The sequence below is a fragment of the Pristiophorus japonicus genome, chromosome 2, assembly GCF_044704955.1.
Source record: "Pristiophorus japonicus isolate sPriJap1 chromosome 2, sPriJap1.hap1, whole genome shotgun sequence".
Lineage (NCBI taxonomy): Eukaryota > Metazoa > Chordata > Chondrichthyes > Pristiophoridae > Pristiophorus > Pristiophorus japonicus.
The window spans coordinates 74,339,027-74,353,026 of NC_091978.1; the positions used below are offsets into that span (position 1 = coordinate 74,339,027).

The 14,000-nt window shown below is 44.1% G+C and overlaps 1 protein-coding gene across 1 annotated transcript in view; it reads right to left on the reverse strand.

Annotated features, from left to right (window-relative positions):
- Nucleotides 1-14,000, reverse strand: part of cntfr (ciliary neurotrophic factor receptor) — a 258,091-nt gene that overhangs the window by 207,114 nt on the left and 36,977 nt on the right. The gene's annotated exons all lie outside the window — the stretch shown is intronic.

Here is a 14,000-nt window from a genome sequence, read left to right on the forward strand (position 1 = left end):
TGTGATGGAATATTCACAACTCACCTGGATGAATGCAGCTACAACAAGTTCATCACCACCCAGGATAGAACAATTCGCCTGACTGAGTCTAGAGGCAGGAGCACCAATGGCCCAGAAATTGTAGTCGGAGGCTTCCCGCAGGCGGATGCCTCCAATCTGAAAAATTTCTACGAATCTACCTGGTGATCCCGGAGATTCACGTGTCTTGGCCCTTTACTCGACGGCCTTCATAGACGCACATGAATCCCAGGAGCATAAAGGTTCCATACACATCAATGGGATCACATGGGCCGGCCCAAACTACTATGACTGGGAATACCCCCCAAGAACACACAAACACTGAAAATAACTTAAAAACCATCACATACTTCAAATTAATAAAAATGGAATTTAATGAAAACAAAGCTTTAATTTAAAATAAAATAAACTTACATATTTTAAAGGGTCTAATAATCTTATTTTATTTAAGAGTTTTAAACGTTTAAATTATTTTAAAAAAATGTATTTTTCTGTACTTTAAAAGTCTTACACTGAAAAGCAGGCCTTCCACCTCATAAGAATTTGAAGGACATTCGCTGGGCTGGAGTTTGGCAAATAGAACATAAGAACATAAGAACATAAGAAATAGGAGCAGGAGTAGGCCATTTGGCCCCTCGAGCCTGCTCCACCATTTAAGATCATGGCTGATCTGATCATGGACTCAGCTCCACTTCCCTGCCCACTCCCCATAATCCTTAGTGCTCAAAAATAGCCCAACTCTCCGCCCACAGAGGCCCTTTAGTTTTGGATGCAGATGATGTTTTGACAGATCGCAAGTGCCAGGTTTAGGCGCATGCACTTCGCATACCTAAACCGTGAACTTGCGGAGAACTCGCGGACCTCGTGCGCACCTCGCACACGCCCGTGGGGAGCACGATTTCAGGCCCAATATCTAGGCCCCGGCCCCACCCCCACACTGTGGCTGCAATCTGTATGATCCACAGAATGTACTGCAGCAATTCAGTAAGGTTACACCATGGTACCTCCTTCTAATGGTACCTCTACCACCGAGAAGGACAAGAACAGCGATGTTGTGGAAGCACTGTCACCACCAAGTTCCCCCCCCCCCCCCCCCCAAGTCACACCAGCTCCTGATTTGGACATGGATCACTACTTCATTGTGGCCAGGTCAGAATTCTGCAATTCCCTAGCAAACACCATTGTGAAAGCATCACCACCAGAAGGTGTAGTATTTCAAGGAACATAGGAACAGGAAGTAAGCCAGTCAACTTTTGAGACTGTTGCACCATTCAATTCGATCACGGCTGATCTGTAGCTCCCCTCCATTGGCCTGTCTTTGTTCCATATCCCTGGTTATCCTTACCTAATAAAAATCTATCAATCGCAGTCTTGAGAATTTTAAATCGACAGTGTCCACAATCTTTTGGGGGATGGATCACCCACATCAAGAGCAAATAGAAATGTTGAAATATGAAATTTAAATAAAATACTGGAAATGCTCATCATATCAGTCATCTGATAAAAGCAGGTTAATGTTTCAAGTGTAGCCCTTCAGAACCCACAATTTGAAAGAGAACGACAGGTTGAGTGACCCATATTTTTTGTTCTTATCTCTGATTAAGAGATAGAAACAGAAATTTACAGCGCAGGAGGCCATTTTGGCCCATCGTGTCCACCCCCCACTCCCCCCACCGCCACTACTGTGATACCCCATGTATCGCAACATTTTACACTCCACCCCACCCGGAGCCAAAAGATCTTCTGTGAGAGGCAAAAAAAAGATTAAAAACCCAGGCCAATTGGGGAAAAAAAATCTGGGAAAATCCCTCTCCGACCCATCCCGGCGATCGAAACTAGTCCAGGATATAACTCTGGCTGTATTAGATTCCCTGAAGTACTTACCATCGTAAGATGCAAACAGAAATAAAGAAAGTGACTTTGACGTTAATAAGGGAGACAAAGACCATGAAAGTTCATGAAGCATTACAGAATTACTTTATACATTACCCATATATACTAATGCTCTCACTGTATTTTAATTCCAATCATAAAATTGGATAACGTGATAAATTTGCTGGCCTGTTAAAGTCATGTTCATAAATCCAAAAATAATATATAGTTCATGGAGATATTTAATATTCCCTTTATTCCAATTGCACCTTTTTTATAGTTATCTGCCCTTCCCGTGCCACATGCCAAGAGAGGAAGGTGGTGGCCTGCTGCCAATTTCACTTGGCAATTTTGCACTGTGAAGTGAACTTCCAATTTTCTCTCCTTCCCTTTGGAAAATTGCCTACTCCACTTTTCTGGAGAAGAATCTCATGGGAAAATTTCTATCCCACCGGCTGACGACGCCCTGTTGGTACATTTGGAGCCCTTCGGTTGCCCCTAATATTCTATTCATAAAATTCATGGGTAGGAAGATTTTGTGTGTCTACTATTTGTAGCATAATCTCAAACACAAGTACAAAGAACACATTGATGTTTAACCAGAATAGCCCACAGAGGAAATGTTCCCAACTATTTTTTTGAGTGAATGAGTAAAAACAATTTCTTGTGAATTTTTAAGGCTAGAAAACCTGAAGAGTTTGCACAAAGCTATCACTAGTTTGGAAATATTACTTTTATATGTGCACTTAAGGAGAAAATGTGCATTTAAGAACATGAATATTAAATTAATAATAGTGTACATCTGTTAACCTGCTGTTTAATTCCTGGTGTCGTATAAAATACTTTCCAGGATATGAAAATATAACTAAACCCATTTTTTTTTTTTAAATTGTGTTTATCAAGGCAAAAAATTGAACATTTTTAATTTTGGGCACCAAGTCTAAGCATCAGTTATATGCATAGATTAAATACAAAGGAAAGCTCCCTCATCTCTATCCGAGCAAGTGATATATTTCCCATACAAGCCATCCACTTTTTAAATTGTTCAAATGATTTATAAACTTGAAAGGAACAGATTGCAGTTCTTGTGAATACCCAGTGACAGGAAAGAGTTTTGTTGTGTGCCAAACTGCAAGTAAAGTTAGGATATCAAAATGATAATGAGGCAGTAAACAAATGAGGTAGGTGTGCGATGATATAATTAGTGATGCACTGTAATGAAAAATAAGGTGAAAAACTCATCAAAACAGAACATTTGTTTCATGCGTTGCCTAGTCTGTGAAGCAGTAAATTACAGCATTGAGGCTACTAGCTGCCAAAGGCAACATTAACTGCAGCCACCTAGAGAGAAAATCACTGTTTGAGAAAAAGATGAAAACCAAAGAAGTGGCATCTGCTGTCTTCTACATATGGTTTAATCCGATGCAACGGCCCTAAATTTATACTGTGGCTTGTTGGAGCCCTGGATTTCAATGAAAGCAGTTACTATGGAGAAAGCTAACTGAAGGTAAATGATAACAAGAGGTTAAAGAACAAAGCAGGACTCAACTGACAAGGAAAGGGGCCTCAGTAGAAAGAAAGGCTGAGATTCAGACTGTTTCATGAATACTGCAAACTGACTTCATTTCAGTTGTCATTTTAAGAAGTGGTATATTTTCCATTATTAACGATGTATTTTATTTAGTCCCACATGGCCAGCAACCTATATATTTATATTTACACACCAAGGAAGGAGCTTATGGGGGATAAATGTGTCAAGATATAGTTTGATTTTAAAAAGACCGTGGTTTGTGGGAACCATGTTGCAGAATGCCACTTACCAATAGGCAGGCTGGTTCTATTTCCCGCTCATTTGCAAGGTCCTTTAGTACTCTTGCTTATATTTAGCAGCAGTAATACTGAAACAGTCTAATCTACCTATTATGAACAATAATGTTGTTTCATTATGCAAACTGGTTGTGTCGAAGTGGTTTAACATAACTGTCCCATATGAATCACCTCACCCTTTACACAGTTGCAAGCTTCGAATCCACATCTCAGCTTGCAAGCACTGCCAGCTATTCAACCATGACAGCCACAGTCACCCAAACAGATTGCACGACACTCACTGATACACGTCCCTCTCTCTTGCAGGAGAAGGTGGCGCACAACTGGAGGCGGCAGGAGCTAACTGGAGCGAGAGGCGCACCTGCATGTTCTAACCCGCATGGAGGAGGCAGTGCTGACCATTATGAACATAAGAACAGAAGAATTAGGAACAGGAGTAGGCCATCTAGCCCCTCGAGCCTGCTCCGTCATTCAATAAGATCATGGCCGATCTGGCCGTGGACTCAGCTCCACTTACCTGCCCTCTCCCCGTAGCCCTTAATTCCCTTATTGGTTAAAAATCTATCTATCTGTGACTTGAATACATTCAATGAGCTAGCCTCAACTGCTTCCTTGGGCAGAGAATTCCACAGATTCACAACCCTCTGGGAGAAGAAATTCCTTCTCAACTCGGTTTTAAATTGGCTCCCCCGTATTTTGAGGCTGTGCCCCCTAGTTTTAGTCTCCCCGACCAGTGGAAACAACCTCTCCGCCTCTATCTTGTCTATCCCGTTCATGATTTTAAATGTTTCTATAAGATCATCCCTCATCCTTCCGAACTCCAACGAATAAAGACCCAGTCTACTCAATCTATCATCATAAGGTAACCCCCTCATCTCCCGAATCAGCCTAGTGAATCGTCTCTGTACCCCCTCCAAAGCCAGTATATCCTTCCTTAAGTAAGGTGACCAAAACTGCACGCAGTACTCCAGATGCGGCCTTACCAATACACTATACAGTTGCAGCAGGACCTCCCCTGCTTTTGTACTCCATCTCTTTCGCAATAAAGGCCAACATTCCATTCACCTTCCTGATTACCTGCTGCACCTGCAAACTAACATTTTGGGATTCATGCACAAGGACCCCCAGGTCCCTCTGCACCTCTGCATGTTGTAATTTCTCCCCATTCAAATAATATTCCCTTTTACTGTTTTTTTTCCCCCAAGGTGGATGACCTCACACTTTCCAACATTGTATTCCATCTGCCAAACCTTCGCCCATTCGCTTAACCTGTCCAAATCTCTTTGCAGCATCTCTGTGTCCTCTACACAACCCGCTTTCCCACTAATCTTAGTGTCATCTGCAAATTTTGTTTCACTACACTCTGTCCCCTCTTCCAGGTCATCTATGTATATTGTAAACAGTTGTGGTCCCAGCACCGATCCCTGTGGCACACCACTAACCACCGATTTCCAACCCGAAAATGACCCATTTATCCCGACTCTCTGCTTTCTGTTCGCCAGCCAATTCTCTATCCATGCTAATACATTTCCTCTGACTCCGTGTACCTCTATCTTCTGCAGTAACCTTCTGTGTGGTACCTTATCGAATGCCTTTTGGAAATCTAAATACACCACATCCATCGGTACACCTCTATCCACCATGCTCATTATATCCTCAAAGAATTCCAGTAAATTAGTTCAACATGATTTCCCCTTCATGAATCCATGCTGCGTCTGCTTGATTGCACTATTCCTATCTAGATGTCCTGCTATTTCTTCCTTAATGATAGTTTCAAGCATTTTCCTCACTACAGATGTTAAACTAACCGGCCTATATTTACCTGCCTTTTGTCTGCCCCCTTTTTTAAACAGAGGCGTTACATTAGCTGCTTTCCAATCCGCTGGTACCTCCCCAGAGTCCAGAGAATTTTGGTAGATTATAACGAATGCATCTGCTATAATTTCCGCCATCTCTTTTAATACCCTGGGATACATTTTATCAGGACCAGGGGACATGTCTACCTTGAGTCCCATTAGCCTGTCCAGCACTACCCCCCTAGTGATAGTGATTGTCTCAAGGTCCTCCCTTCCCACATTCCTGTGACCAGCAATTTTTGGCATGGTTTTTCTGTCTTCCACTGTGAAGACCGAAGCAAAATAATTGTTTAAGGTCTCAGCCATTTCCATATTTCCCATTATTAAATCCCCCTTCTCATCTTCTAAGGGACCAACATTTACTTTAGTCACTCTTTTCCGTTTTATATATCGGTAAAAGCTTTTATTATCTGTTTTTATGTTTTGCACAAGTTTACCTTTGTAATCTAACTTTCCTTTCTTTATTGCTTTTTTAGTCATTGTTTGCTGTTTAAAATTTTCCCAATCCTCCAGATTCCCACTAACCTTGGCCACCTTATACGCATTGGTCTTTGATTTGATACTCTCCTTTATTTCCTTGGTTATCCATTCTCTTACCACCCTTCTTTTTCATTGGAATATATTATTGTTGCGCACTATGAAAGAGCTCCTTAAAAGTCCGCCACTGTTCCTCAATTGTGCCACCGTTTAGTCTGTGTTTTCAGTCTACTTTAGCCAACTCTGCCCTCATCCCACTGTAGTCCCCTTTGTTTAAGCATAGTACGCTCGTTTCTGACACATCTTCCTCACCCTCAATCTGTATTACAAATTCACCCATACTGTGATCACTCATTCCGAGAGGATCTTTTACTAGGAGATCGTTTATTTTTCATGCCTCATTACACAGGACCAGATCTAAGATAGCTTGCTCCCTTATAGGTTCTGTTACATACTGTTCTAAGAAACAATCCCGTATGCATTCTATGAATTCCTCCTCCAGGCTACCCTGTGCGATTTGAGTTGACCAATCGATATGTAGGTTAAAATCCCCCATGACTACTGCCGTTCCTTTTTCACATGCCTCCATTATTCCCTTGAGTATTGCCCGCCCCAACGTGAAGTTATTATTTGGGGGCCTATAAACTACGCCCACCAGTGACTTTTTCCCTTTACTATCTCTAATTTCCACCCACAATGATTCAACATTTTGTTCATTGGAGCCAATATCGTCTCACAACTGCCCTGATATCATCCTTTATTAACAGAGCTACCCCACCTCCTTTCCCTTCTTGTCTATCTTTCTGAATCGTCAGATACCCCTGTATGTTTAATTCCCAGTCTTGGCCACCCTGCAACCACGTTTCTGTAATGGCCACCAAATCATACCCATTTGTAATGATTTGTGTCGTCAACTCATTTACTTTATTTCGAATGCTGCGTGCGTTTAGGTAGAGTGCTTTAATACTAGTTTTTAAACCATGATTTTTAGTTTTGACCCCTCCTGCAGCCCCTTTATATTCAGTGGCCCTTTTTGTTCTTTGCCTTGGGTTTCTCTGCCCTCCACTTTTACTCATCTCCTTTGTCTTTTGCTTTTGTCTCCTTTTTGTTTCCCTCTGTCTTCTTGCATTGGTTCCCATCCCCCTGCCACATTATTTTAACTCCTCCCCAACAGCACAAGCAAACACTCCCCCGAGGACATTGGTTCCGGTCCTGCCCAGGTGTAGAACGTCCGGTTTGTACTGGGGTCCCACCTCCCCCAGAACCGGTTCCAATGCCCCAGGAATTTGAATCTCTCCCTGCTGCACCGCTGCTCAAGCCACGTATTCATCTGCGCTATCCTGCGATTCCTACTCTGACTAGCACGTGACACTGGTAGGAATTGAGAGATTACTACTTTTTAAATTTAGCCCCTAGCTCCTTAAATTCATCTCGTAGGACCTCATCCCTTTTTTTACCTATGTCGTTGGTACCAATGTGCACCACGACAACTGGCTGTTCTCCCTCCATTTTTAGAATGTCCTGCACCCGCTCGACATCCTTGACTCTTGCACCAGGGAGGCAACATACCATCCTGGAGACTCGGTTGCGGCCGCAGAAACACCCATCTATTCCCCTTACAATTGAATCCCCAATCACTATCGCTCTCCCACTCTTTTTCCTGCCCTCCTGTGCAACAGAGCCAGCCACGGTGCCATGTACTTGACTGCTGCTGCCCTCCCCTGATGAGTCATCCCCCTCAACAGTACTCAAAGCAGTGTATCTGTTTTGCAGGGGGATGACCGCAGGGGCCCCCTGCACTACTTTCCTTGCACTGCTCTTCCTGCTGGTCTTCCATTCCCTAGTTGGCTGTGGACCCTTCACCTGCGGTAAGACCAACTCGCTACATGTGCTACTCACGTCATTCTCAGCATCGTGGATGCTCCAGAGTGAATCCACCCTCAGCTCCAATTCCGCAACGCGGTCCGTCAGGAGCTGAAGGCGGATACACTTCCCTTACATGTAGTCGTCAGGGACACCAGAAGTGTCCCTGAGTTCCCACATGGTACAGGAGGAGCATATCACGTGACCGAGCTCTCCTGCCATGACTTAACCCTTAGATACCCTTAAATTGGCAACAACAATGTTAACAGGTTACTTACTGATATAAAAAATAAAAAGAAAAGCAACTCACAAATCACCAGCCAATCACTTACCCGCTTGGCTGTGACATCACCTTTTGATTTCTTTCTACTTTTTTGCCTTCTCTCCCCGCTGCAGCTGCACAAGCTGGGCCTCTCTACGCATCTGGGCCTTTATAGGCCTCACCAACACCACGCACTCCCGCCTCTCGGACTGCCGCCGTCTCTCCTCTGGCGTTGGGCCTTTATAGGCCTCACCAACACCACGCACTCCCGCCTCTCGGACTGCCGCCGTCTCTCCTCTGGCGTTGGGCCTTTATAGGCCTCACCAACACCACGCACTCCCGCCTCTCAGACTGCCGCTGCCTCTCACTGCCGCTGGGCCTTTATAGGCTTCACCAACCACGCACTCCCGCCGCCTCTCTGCCGCTGGGCCTTTATAGGCCTCACCAACGCCATGCACTCCCGCGCCTCGGAATTTTGGGAAGAGCCATTGCCGAGGCTGGGGCCACTGGCAGGGCTGAAGCCATTGAAGATGAGGGTATCCCACATACCTAATCCTCCTTCCCTCATCCCACAGTCTCTTCTGACCCCGAAGCTTCTGATGGTGTTAAGGTGCACTTCTTACTTTCTACTCTCCCCTCATCACAACCCTACCCTTACACTTTTTTCCTTTCAGATACCCAAGAACTGCAACCTGCCCAGGCAATGGAGGAAGAGCAAGAAGACAGTGAAGAAGATACCGTCACTCGATTTCACAGTCACAGCCACCAGCTCAGATACTGATACTGTATGTAATTTAGGATAGGATAGGGGCAGGATCTGCACGTGATGAAACACTGGGCACATGTGCCCTGCAGCCAGGGCAGTGGGAAAGGGTAGTGCAGATGTCAGCTTGCCAGAGGGCTTGGTCACACACTAGTTCTGCTGTGGAGGAACCTCCCTCTCTCTTGTTTTTTACCCCTCTTTCCTTCGGTCCCCTTATTTCCCCATCTTTCCCTTTCTTTTCTCAATACAATCTATAGAAATTGCTGATTGGACTAAGCTGCAGACCATATTTTCTGAGAGATAGTAATTCTAGTGAGGCTATTTAAAAAGCAGGCGGAATGCTGGAGATATCATCAATGCAGAGACAGGAGTTGACAGTGGAAAATGTTGATGTAATCAGAGCACATCATTTGCATAAATATAGCCTTGGGATCAATCTTGCTTAGTCCCAGCTACATTATACTGTACAATACCTTCAGATTTCCAATTCAGTAAACTTATGTGTTCAAACTGAGTTAAGTTCGATAAAGTGGTCTTATGAGAACCACATTCAGAGGTCTACAGCCTCCATGTGTTGGTCTATACTTTTCCTTCTTGGTACACTCATAATAAAGGATGAAACTGAGTACTGTGTACAATGAGCAAGTGGACCTTAGCTCCTTTAATAAGACTCCAGAGTGCAGGTAACTTGTGGGTGACCTGCTTATATACCTTGCTCTCAAGGGATGCTGGGTTCCCTTGGGACTCCAACAGGTGGGCCCTCGATATAGGTAAAAAGGGATGAGGTCCTACAAGACGAATTTAAGGAGCTAGGAGCTAAATTAAAACGTAGGACCTCAAAAGTAGTAATCTCAGGATTGCTACCAGTGCCACGTGCTAGTCAGAGTAGGAATCGCAGGATAGCTCAGATGAATACGTGGCTTGAGCAGTGGTGCAGCAGGGAGGCATTGGAACCGGTTCTGGGGGAGGTGGGACCAGTACAAACCGGACGGTCTGCACCTGGGCAGGACCGGAACCAATGTCTGAGGGGGAGTGTTTGCTAGTGCTGTTGGGGAGGAGTTAAACTAATATGGCAGGGGGATGGGAACTAATGCAGGGAGACAGAGGGAAACAAAGAGACAAAAGCAAAAGGCAGAAAGTAGATGAGTAAAGTGGAGGGCAGAGAAACCCAAGGCAAAAAACAAAAAGGGCCACTGAATATAAAGGGGCTGCAGGAGGGGTCAAAACTAAAAATCATGGTTTAAAAACTAGTATTAAAACACTCTACCTAAACGCACGCAACATTCGAAATAAAGTAAATGAGTTGACGACACAAATCATTACAAATGGGTATGATTTGGTGGCCATTACAGAAACGTGGTTGCAGGGTGGCCAAGACTGGGAATTAAACATACAGGGGTATCTGACAATTCGGAAAGATAGACAAGAAGGGAAAGGAGGTGGGGTAGCTCTGTTAATAAAGGATGATATCAGGGCAGTTGAGAGAGAAGATATTGGCTCTAATGAACAAAATGTTGAATCATTGTGGGTGGAGATTAGAGATAGTAAGGGGAAAAAGTCACTGGTGGGCGTAGTTTATATGCCCCCAAATAATAACTTCATGGTGGGGCGGGCAATAATCAAGGGAATAATGGAGGCATGTGGAAAAGGAACGGCAGTAATCATGGGGGATTTTAACCTACATATCGATTGGTCAACTCAAATCGCACGGGGTAGCCTGAAGGAGGAATTCATAGAATGCATACGGGATTGTTTCTTAGAACAGTATGTAACAGAACCTACAAGGGAGCAAGCTATCTTAGATCTGGTCCTGTGTAATGAGACAGGAATAATAAACGATCTCCTAGTAAAAGATCCTCTCGGAATGAGTAATCACAGTATGGTTGAATTTGTAATACAGATTGAGGGTGAGGAAGTAGTGTCTCAAACGAGCGTACTATGGTTAAACAAAGGGGACTACAGTGGGATGAGGGCAGAGTTGGCTAAAGTAGACTGGAAACACAGACTAAACGGTGGCACAATTGAGGATCAGTGGAGGACTTTTAAGGAGCTCTTTCATACTGCTCAACAAAAATATATTCCAGTGAAAAAGAAGGGCGGTAAGAGAAGGGATAACCAGCCGTGGATAACCAAGGAAATAAAGGAGAGTATCAAATTAAAAACCAAAGCTTATAAAGTGGCCAAGGTTAGTGGGAAACTAGAAGATTGGGAACATTTTAAACAACAGCAAAGAATGACTACGAAAGCAATAAAGGAAAGATAGATTACAAAGGTAAACTTGCGCAAAACATAAAAACAGATAGTAAAAGCTTTTACAGATATATAAAATGAAGAGTGTGACTAAAGTAAATGTTGGTCCCTTAGAAGATGAGAAGGGAGATTTAATAATGGGAAATGTGGAAATGGCGGAGACCTTAAACAATTATTTTGCTTCGGTCTTCACAGTGGAAGACAGAAAAACCATGCCAAAAATTGCTGGTCACAGGAATGTGGGAAGGGAGGACCTTGAGACAATCACTATCACTAGGGGGGTTGTGCTGGACAGGCTAATGGGACTCAAGGTAGACAAGTCCCCTGGTCCTGATGAAATTCATCCCAGGGTATTAAAAGAGATGGCGGAAGTTATAGCAGATGCATTCATTATAAATCTACCAAAATTCTCTGGACTCTGGGGAGGTACCAGCGGATTGGAAAGCAGCTAATGTAACGCCTCTGTTTAAAAAAGGGGGCAGACAAAAGGCAGGTAACTATAGGCCGGTTAGTTTAACATCTGTAGTGGGGAAAATGCTTGAAACTATTAAGGAGGAAATAGCGAGACATCCAGATAGGAATAGTGCAATCAAGCAGACGCAGCATGCATTCATGAAGGGGAAATCATGTTGAACTAATTTACTGGAATTCTTTGAGGATATAACGAGCATGGTGGATAGATGTATACCGATGGATGTGGTGTATTTAGATTTCCAAAAGGCATTCAATAAGGTGCCACACAAAAGGTTATTGCAGAAGATAAAGGTACGCGGAGTCAGAGGAAATGTATTAGCATGGATCAAGAATTGGCTGGCTAACAGAAAGCAGAGAGTCGGGATAAATGGGTCGTTTTCGGGTTGGAAATCGGTGGTTAGTGCTGTGCCACAGGGATCGGTGCTGGGACCACAACTGTTTACAATATACATAGATGACCTGAAAGAGGGGACAGAGTGTAGTGTAACAAAGTTTGCAGATGACAAAGATTAGTGGGAAAGCAGGTTGTGTAGAGGACACAGAGAGGCTGCAAAGAGATTTAGATAGGTTAAGCGAATGGGCTAAGGTTTGGCAGATGGAATACAATGTCAGAAAGTGTGAGGTCATCCACCTTGGGGGAAAAAAAAAAAACAGTAAAAGGGAATATTATTTGAATGGGAAGAAATTACAACATGCTGCGGTGCAGTGGGACCTGGGAGTCCTTGTGCATGAATCCCAAAAAGTTAGTTTGTAGGTGCAGCAGGTAATCAGGACTGCGAATGAAATGTTGGCCTTCATTGCGAGAGGGATGGAGTACAAAAGCAGGGGAGGTCCTGCTGCAACTGTATAGGGTATTGGTAAGGCCGCATCTGGAGTACTGCGTGCAGTTTTGGTCACCTTATTTAAGGAAGGATATACTGGCTTTGGAGGGGGTACAGAGACGATTCACTAAGCTGATTCGGGAGATGAGGGGGTTACCTTATGATGATAGATTGAGTAGACTGGGTCTTTATTCGTTGGAGTTCGGAAGGATGAGGGGTGATCTTATAGAAACATTTAAAATCATGAAAGGGATAGACAAGATAGAGGCGGAGTGGTTGTTTCCACTGGTCGGGGAGACTAGAACTAGGGGGCACAACCTCAAAATAAGGGGGAGCCAGTTTAAAACCGAGTTGAGAAGGAATTTCTTCTCCCAGAGGGTTGTTAATCTGTGGAATTCTCTGCCCAAGGAAGCAGTTGAGGCTAGCTCATTGAATGTATTCAAGTCACAGATAGATAGATTTTTAACCAATAAGGGAATTAAGGGTTACGGGGAGCAGGCGGGTAAGTGGAGCTGAGTCCATGGCCAGATCAGGCATGATCTTGTTGAATGGCGGAGCAGGCTCGAGGGGCTAGATGGCCTACTCCTGTTCCTAATTCTTATAGAAACATAGAAAATAGGTGCAGGAGTAGGCCATTCAGCCCTTCTAGCCTGCACCGCCATTCAATGAGTTCATGGCTGAACATGCAACTTCAGTATCCCCTTCCTGCTTTCTCACCATACCCCTTGATCCCCTGAGTAGTAAGGACTTCATCTAACTCCCTTTTGAATATATTTAGTGAATTGGCCTCAACTACTTTCTGTGGTAGAGAATTCTACAGGTTCACCACTCTCTGGGTGAAGAAGTTTCTCCTCAACTCGGTCCTAAATGGCTTACCCCTTATCCTTAGACTGTGACCCCTGGTTCTGGACTTCCCCAACATTGGGAACATCCTTCCTGCATCTAACCTGTCTAAACCCGTCAGAATTTTAAACGTTTCTATGAGGTCCCCTCTCATTCTTCTGAACTCCAGTGAATACAAGCCCAGTTGATCCAGTCTTTCTTGATAGGTCAGTCCCACCATCCCGGGAATCAGTCTGGTGAATCTTCGCTGCACTCCCTCAATAGCAAGAATGTCCTTCCTCAAGTTAGGAGACCAAAACTGTACACAATACTCCAGGTGTGGCCTCACCAAGGCCCTGTACAACTGTAGCAACACCTCCCTGCCCCTGTACTCAAATCCCCTCGCTATGAAGGCCAACATGCCATTTGCTTTCTTAACCGCCTGCTATACCTGCATGCCAACCTTCAATGACTGATGTACCATGACACCCAGGTCTCGTTGCACCTCCCCTTTTCCTAATCTGTCACCATTCAGATAATAGTCTGTCTCTCTGTTTTTACCACCAAAGTGGATAACCTCACATTCTTATGTTCTCTGGTGGTCAGGTGTCATTCAGCTTACAAGGGGTTACATACATATCACTTCTAGCTGCCACTCCTAAACCTCACTGTTGATTTGCGATTTCATGATGACT